The sequence below is a fragment of the Gallus gallus genome, chromosome 3 (assembly GCF_016699485.2).
Source record: "Gallus gallus isolate bGalGal1 chromosome 3, bGalGal1.mat.broiler.GRCg7b, whole genome shotgun sequence".
Lineage (NCBI taxonomy): Eukaryota > Metazoa > Chordata > Aves > Galliformes > Phasianidae > Gallus > Gallus gallus.
The window spans coordinates 98,104,476-98,112,845 of record NC_052534.1 but is presented as its reverse complement, the minus strand read 5'-3'; the positions used below and the strand labels follow the sequence as shown (position 1 = coordinate 98,112,845).

At 34.6% G+C, this 8,370-nt stretch overlaps 1 long non-coding RNA gene across 1 annotated transcript; it reads left to right on the top strand.

Annotated features, from left to right (window-relative positions):
• Positions 1-651: 651 nt before the first annotated feature.
• Positions 652-5,319, top strand: LOC124417842. Its single transcript, XR_006938811.1, has 3 exons — positions 652-812; positions 1,319-1,537; positions 4,234-5,319. It is a non-coding gene; the product is annotated as an uncharacterized LOC124417842 (long non-coding RNA).
• The last annotated feature ends 3,051 nt before the right edge of the window (positions 5,320-8,370 follow it).

Genomic DNA, 8,370 nt, shown 5'->3' with positions numbered 1-8,370 from the left:
ACAAATTTGAAAAAAAAAAAAATTCTCCAAGGTAAATCTTGTCATATATGGTTTTAAGCCCAGAATCCATTAAAATAACAAATGAAAATAATAAGCTGGTGAAGACACTTCACCTTCTCCTACTTTATAAATAATTTCATTGTTGATTTTTAATTTTTAAGAAGAAAAGAAAATCAAAATTAAAATGTGAAGATGAGCATGTAAACCCTTCTTCATCTTCTGTAAAATCAGGAACAAAAGTTGAGAAACAAATGGATTGAGAATGTAGGAGAAATCTATCTAATGCTTTAGTGTCTCTTGAATTAGGCTGTTCAGTTAATATATATTTGTTGCTACCAGATCTATATAATGATAAATGCTAAAGAGTGAAAAGACAACAAAAATGTAATCAAAAGCCTTGCTGAGACTTTAGAAAGTCCTAATATGAAGCTATGGATGGTAGACCTGTAAGCAGAATTACAGTGTGAACATTACCAGAGACACATCCAGCTAGCACCCTGAGTCCCTGATGCCTTTTTTAAAAACAATCGCACCATAATAAATCAAACTATTGCTTATGGATCGTAAATTAAGGTCTGTGTATTTTACTTTCCCATAGTGCTGTAAACTGTGAAATGCAGCACTCATCAAGCAACTCAGCTGTGCAGTTCTGAACATGGAGAAGTCAATAGCTAAGACAGGGATAGGAGCAGTCACAGATTTGGTTTCAAAATATAGCCAAGAGCAACCTATTCTAAAATATATCACTTACTGAAACAGTGCACTGGGGAACATTAGAATGAAATATGTTATCTGAGGATGCTGGAAAAAAGGTTTTCAGACAGCTTTGATTTTCAGTTTTTTTTTTTTTTTTTTTTTTTTTTTTTTTTTTTTTTTGTGGGTAGTTGACTGTGGTTGTTTCTTTTCAAGGCATTATTCAACCTTTGTTTTGTTGACTCTTTCAAAGTTACTCCAGGAAATTATCATGGGGTTTACATTTGCAAAGGTTTACTAGGTTTGCATGAATAGCTCAATAGCTTCTGTATAATCTGCCTTACTTTGAAGTTATTTCTTCTGCTGTTGCTCTGTGGTTCTAGAATTTCTCATAATCTTTTACAGTACAGACCATACTCAAATAATTAAATATATAATTATCAGATTTTAACCCCAGAATGACCTTTTATGGGTCTTTAATTAGAACACTAATAGCTGCTAACCTATGTACAATACCTATTCTTTCCCACTTAACCTTTTCAAGTCTTAAAATAGAACATTTAAACTTGTCTTTGCTATTGTTGTTTTCATATTTTTTGCTCAATTTTTTACTTCCTTTTCCAAGGTTCTTCAACTTCTTGAGAGCATCTGTCACATCCCACATGGGGAATGAAATTTGCAAATCCCTTCAGATTAAAGTGAAATGCTACGCAAAGTCATTTCCTCCTTTTCAAGAAGAGAACATCAACTTCAATAGGATATTTCTTCAAAACTGTTATCCTATATGCTTTGGTCCTCTCACAATTATATCTACATAAGCTGTGCAATTTTATAAGGAATTCAGGTAAGTCTTTCTTAAGAGAAAAAGAGAGTGAGAGTGAGAGAGAGAGAGAGAGAAAGAGAGAGATCACCAGTTCTGGAGCCAGCATTATACCTGTAGATGGGGATGTTCCTTATAGTAACACACACACACACACATACAAAGGAAAAAAAGGATGGGAAGGGGAAGGGGAAGTTATCAGCTTTTCATTTTTCTGTAACATCAATTCCAAAAAAGATAGGTATGACTAGAGTCACTCAATCTCTACCTGAAAGTAAGAAAACTGTACAAAAATGACCTAAGAGAAAAGCAGTTTTGCAGAACATATCATTGCAAAAATGCTGGGAGGACACTGCTGACTTCTGGGACCAGCCAATGGGCTAAGCCACTCTTCCACTCCCCATGAGGATGCGTTGAACAATGCGTTCTTCTACAGTGTTATTATTGGGTAAGATTCACACATTTGGCTATACTGAATGCTTTCCTGGGAAACTTACAAATCTGTACAGTTACTCTAAAATTTAACGCTTTTGCAGTTGGCAGTATTATTTTTATTATTGTCACTCACATATACTCTGCAAGCAGTGTATTTGTCACCATCAATTCAAAAGAATTTTGTAATTTATATCTCTAATGTAAATAACATTATTCTATAAGCTAGACATAAGAATTCTCACCCATAAGGGTGGTTGTATGAGTACATTTGAATACAGCTAGGTGAATGCGCTCGACACCATGGCTGAATCTGTAAGCATGAGTGTTAGCACTGGGCAAACTAAACTCCTTAAGGGTGGTCATAAGAGTCCATTTGAACACGTCCAGACCTTTAGTGTCAAACTGGATATTTTCCCTTTTTAAACAATACTTGCTAATGAGGAAATTATTTGGAACTATACTATAAAGAATGATTCAGACCTGGCACTAAATCCTACAAAGCCTTCCACTGTGAAATCTACACTGGTGATGTCACTGTAGACATCAAAGTACAAGATACATGGAAGGCCTAATAATTAAAAGTAGAGGCTTCAAAATAACAGTTAATGAGACTAGAAAAAATGTGGCTTAAGAAAGTATCTGTCCTGGACTAGATAGCCACATTTGTGTAATGCGTTTAAAGTATTATAGTTTTCATAATGGACTTTTATTTTTAACAAAAATCTCTGTGAGGTTACCAATAGGAAATCCAGTACAAAAAAAAATTGTGTCTTAAATCTTGTTTCTGATATTAAAATGTCTTACTATTGCCCTGTTTAGCACTCATAGCCCCAGACCTTCTCTAAGAAAAAGTATTTACATTCCTTCTTTTGAAATAATTGGAGCCACTGTAATTGAACTATTGCATTATCCTATGAAAGAACTAGAAGTGACTGAGACTTTCATATACGTGCCTATAAAAAGATCTTAGCAGTATTCCACATCTGGGAAATTTTATACTCATAGAAAACTGAATTTATGTATTTTCATTTCACAAGCATATACTTTTCTATATTTTTCCAGGAAAGTGTTATAACTGTAATAGTTTTGTCCTATCACTCTCCTGGTGGAAATGTTTCATTTGCATTAAAAAATGAGAAATTTTGTAATGCAGAAAGTTCAGGCTTTTTGCTCTCTCAGTACAATACTTACTGTACTATGCAGAAAATCTGCATTCCAGTAACTATTAACTTGAAATGTACAATTTTATGTTGCTAATATAAGTATTATGGTCTGATGACCCAGAGATCTCATTTTAGTATTCTCATGAACAGAACACTGTAGAGGAATGCATTGTTCAATTGCAATTGACAGTTTACAGACAAAAGTGTGTGAAATTTCTTGCACTGTCAACTTTAACTTTTTAAAAGAGTCCTCCTAAAAAACAAGTTCAAACAGCAGTCTTAAGAGGAGAATAGGTTTTGTGAACTCTGTCATTACTTCATTTTGCCTGGATGCAAAGAAAATTTTATTTTATGAGCCCAGTCACAGTACATTTATTCTCAGATAGTTTTACATTGCAGTTAGTACCAAATATTTTCTGTCTGAATGTTTGTGTCAGCCATGGAACTGTTATAGAAACTACCTACACTTGTATGGTTTAGAAGGAGAAGATTTTGTCTGGGCTTGGCACATCTTTTGTTTCACAGTGCAACTGAAATGTATTTCCAAGGTTTTAAGTATAGTGTGGTGATCAATAAAGCAATAATACAGATATTTCTGTAATGCTTAATAAAGCATTATTCATGATATTCCACCATTCATGATATTCATTGACTCCTAATTACACTGAAATCTAAACAGGTCCTTTTGAGCATTATAAAACTAAAACTCTTGAGACATGACAATGAAAATATCTTCAGATCATTGTAACAAACTGGATAAAAAATATTGCTTCTGATTACAAACAAGGACCTAATGAAGTTTATAAGCAAAATATAGCATCCACCAGAAAGACTCAGATTTATTTTAGAATGTAAACATTATTAAGATAAAAATACAAAATTTTTTAAGATAAAATTTCTATACATTAATTCTAGAGCATTGCAGAGAGAAAAGCCCAAGTGTGCATGCATTGCCACTGTGGGCTTGCTGATTGTATCCTTCACTGCTAATGTTGTCCAGAGAAGGTTGGCAAGGTAATTGGTAGAATGGCTTTACAGTGAACCATGTTAAGTGTCAACTCTCTGTGACCTACAGGCCAGATTTGTGAATCTCAGCTATGTTAACTTGGTTTATTTTTGCAGGAGAGAAGAGAAGAGAAGAGAAGAGAAGAGAAGAGAAGAGAAGAGAAGAGAAGAGAAGAGAAGAGAAGAGAAGAGAAGAGAAGAGAAGAGAAGAGAAGAGAAGAGAAGAGAAGAGAAGAGAAGAATAAATTCTGTTGACAGTAAAAGAATATACAACCTGAAACCTTACAAGATAAGAAGAGTTACAATGTAGAAAATGTTGAGATAGTAAGAATGACTCAATGGTCCATGAAGAAGTAAAGATAATATTGATCTTCAGAAAAAGTTAGATACCCCTTTAATCCCTCACACACAGAAGATGAGAAGTCAGCACAACTGAATTTCAGCCATTTGGAGCAATGGAGGCTGATGGTGAGCATGTGAACAGATAAGCCTGTAGCATGCTAAACCTGCTATCTATCATGTATTAGCTAATGAAAAGCTAGTGTGTACTGTTATACATATACTGGTGACAAAATGTCTTTTCACAAAGTAATAATAAAATATCCAAACAAATACGTTTATGATGGAGGTTTACACTGTGTTCCTATATAAGACATGTAAATTCAATAAAACAGTTGAACATGTCCCTCTTATCAATAATGTGAAACATGAGCCAGGGTAATGGCCCATAGCTCTTTTCCCATCTCCTTTCTTAACAGGCCATATAGACATAGGTTACGTTATAGCCCAGACTATGAAGGCTTACAAGAGAGCTAGAAGTAACCTGAGATCCTTCCATTTCTTTGTGGTATTGTAGTGACCTAGTGATCTTCCACCTTGGGAAGTCTTTGTGATTTTTGATCTGACCATGGAGCTTTTCAGTGAAAATAGAAAACTATGCTTTTGTATCTTGTAATTTATATCTTCACAGAGGAGGAATTTCATCAGTTGACACTGTTATTCTTATAGGCTATTCCCCAGGAGACAGATATAAATCTTCATGAAGTTTGAAGAGTAGCTTGTATATTCTTTGGTTTTCGTTTCAGAGGGTGATTTATAAAGAGTATGCTTATGATTGACTAAATTTTGTTTGTCCTGGTTTAAGTAGGGAATGATGAACAACTACTGTACTGATAAACATGAATAAAGGTAATTTTTGTTCAACTTTTTATCTCCTGTTAAACATTTCTAAAGGTAACATAGGCTGTATTAAGATATATTTATGTGATACAAAAAGAAGAAAAAAAAAGAATCAAATATTTCTGTTATTTGTCATCTAGGCATTTTTCTTTATATCCTCAAAAACCTTCATCAGGATAAAGCTCACTACATTTTAGAATGCAAATAGGTGCAATGGCTGTTATGGAAATGGTCAAATTCAGGTTTGACAGCCTCGTAACTATGAAGTAAAAATGCCTTTAAAACCTAAACCCCAAAACACTGACATGCAAGACTGACCTGTGACAAGATAAATATATACTCACCTGAATTAGTTTTCAGTGTATAAATGAATGTTATTAATATTGATCCATCACATATTGCAGTCAAGTCCTGACATTAATGCTGTGTATCCCAGCACAAGGTTTTAAATATGCTTTCCTCCTTGTTTCTTTCTCCATCTAATATGTGCATATGATATTAGTGAGCTTTTGAGTCAATTTTTTTTATTGTTGAAGGGATAGACAGAGGTAAGACATATTTTGTGACAGAATTAACAAGGAATTCTGAAGTTTTCCTCTCAAAAGTATTTATACTTTTTACAAGAAACAAACAAAAACCAAATATATGGTTTAGTTTGCATTTCTTTGGATTTTTTTAATAGGTAATGCATGCCCTAATGTCATAGACGAAGTGACTAAATTCACAGGTAGTGTTCAAACTCTCACCTCCCAGCTCAGGCTTCACTTCTATCTAAGAGGTATTTGAGCCTTAGTAAGGAAAAAACAAACCAAACCAAAACCAAACCAAACCAAAACCAACCAACAAACAAACCTATAATTCCCTATAATTTGAAGACATCAGGAATAATGTGTTTAGAACATCTTGTTTTTTTTTTGTTTTTTTTTTTTTTTTTTTTTTTGTTTTTTTTTTTAGGAAGGCCAGCCTGATAGGTGATCTGGTATAATATTTGAATTTAAAATACTACAATAAGTAGAACCATTTACTTTGTGAAATCAGCTGATCTGTAGTGTGAGCATGTCTCTGGAGTAGAATAACACCTGTTTAAGTTTCAGCACTGATCATAAGTAACATGTATCCTAAAACAGTGTATTCCATTAATAGGATACATACAGTCAGATCCTGAGGATAATAAGCATTTATCTTGTTCTTAGTCATGTGCAAAGCTCATCTAAAAGTTATGAATTTAGTTTAAAGCAATTACCTAAGCTTAGAGACTTTATCACAAGGAAAAAAAGGCACTAGAAGGGAATTGCATTCACTGTTCCCATTTTAGAAGGAATCCTAAGACTCAGGAAGTAAAATAGTAGGAAAAAGATAGTAACCTTGTGGATATTAGTGTAAATTTTAACACAAAAAGAATACAATAAGCTCAGTAAAATAATTTATGTCTTACTAAACCATATCACACAATCTTACCATGAAATAGTGAAAATTCTTTAACATGGAACAGTGGAAGAAGTGAGTAAAAATTTAGGCATAGAAGGAAAAGTAGAATATTCATTCACATTCATGTCTACTGCAAGAGATCTTAGTCCTACACTAGTGTTTCCTCACATTAGGCCCATCAGAGAACGTGTCTGAAATTGTAGTGTGGATATGGGTTTTTAGCATAACTCAACAAAACGAACAGTAACAAATTGATACAACCAGTTGTTTTTCCCTCAAGAGTTGCAAAGGAACTTGAGTATGAAATAGCTACGCTGTCTCGTTTAAGTGTACTAATAACTTCTCATTTATAATTGCCTGAGTACCATACGATGAAAGGTAACACACAAGTTTATTCTTGTTTCTTTGAACATGAGGAGGAACTTGATTTTTTATTTTCATTTTCAAGACACTTTATGGATGACCTGTAAAATGCTGACCGGGATAACAAATCAACATCATCCAAAATAAAAGACTTTGGTGTGGCTCCTATAAGTTCTGAACATAATCAATTTTCACAGAAGCAAAACAAACAAACAAACAAACAACAACAACAGCAACAACAAAAAACGTGTGGACAAGGGAGACTGTGTCAAAAAGTTTAACTGGATTACTAAAGGGTACTTCACAATATTCTTCACTCAAGGGTTTAAGAGAAAGGGCCCCTCACTGTAAGAAAGACATCAAGGCCCTGGAGCATGTCCAGAGGAGGGCAACAAAGCTGGTGAGGGGTCTGGAGCACAGGCCTTATGAGGAGCGGCTGAAGGAGCTGGGATTGTTCAGTCTAGAGAAGAGGAGGCTCAGGGGAGACCTTACTGCTCTCTATAACTACCTGAAGGGAGGTTGTAGTGAGCTGGGGGGTCAGCCTCTTCTCTCGGATGACTAGTGATAGGACGAGAGGGAATGGCTTCAAGCTGCGCCAGGGAAGATTCAGGCTGGACGTTAGGAAATACTACTTCTCTGAAAGGGTGGTCAGGCACTAGAATGGGCTGCCCAGAGAGGGTGAAGGTGTTCAAAGAGCGTATGGATGTTATGTTGAGGGACATGGTTTAGCAAGAACCATTGGTGAAGAGCGAACGAATGGTTGGACTGGATGATCCTGTGGGTCTTTTCCAACCTTAGCAATTCTATGATTCTATGAAAAGCATAAATGAAGAAAAGCATTCATCTTGTAAGTTAATTATGGGGTATAAGATAGCAAATCAAGAATAGAAATAATTAGGCAGCTTTCACAGTGTAGGAAGATCACCGCTGGAGGTCTACAGGGACTGGTTGTAATGTCTGTGCTCTTGAAAATGCTAATAAAGTTATAAAAAGTAGAAGGCCATGAAGAAAGTTGACAGAATAAATATCTAGTTCACATTTGTAAAGATAAAAACAAATACAATGAGTTACAGAAGAATTACATATAATTACTACAGGGCCATAATACAAAATGGTAAATGAAATTCAGTGTCAAAAATGCCAAGTTCTGTTCATGAATAAAGCCAACAAAGCAAGAAGCAAACAAGCAATCCTTAATTAGAAAGTAAATGTGCAATAGTTACAAGAAAAAAGATCCCTTAGACATGGACAGTTCCATTGCAATACTTGGAAGTAGTCCAACAG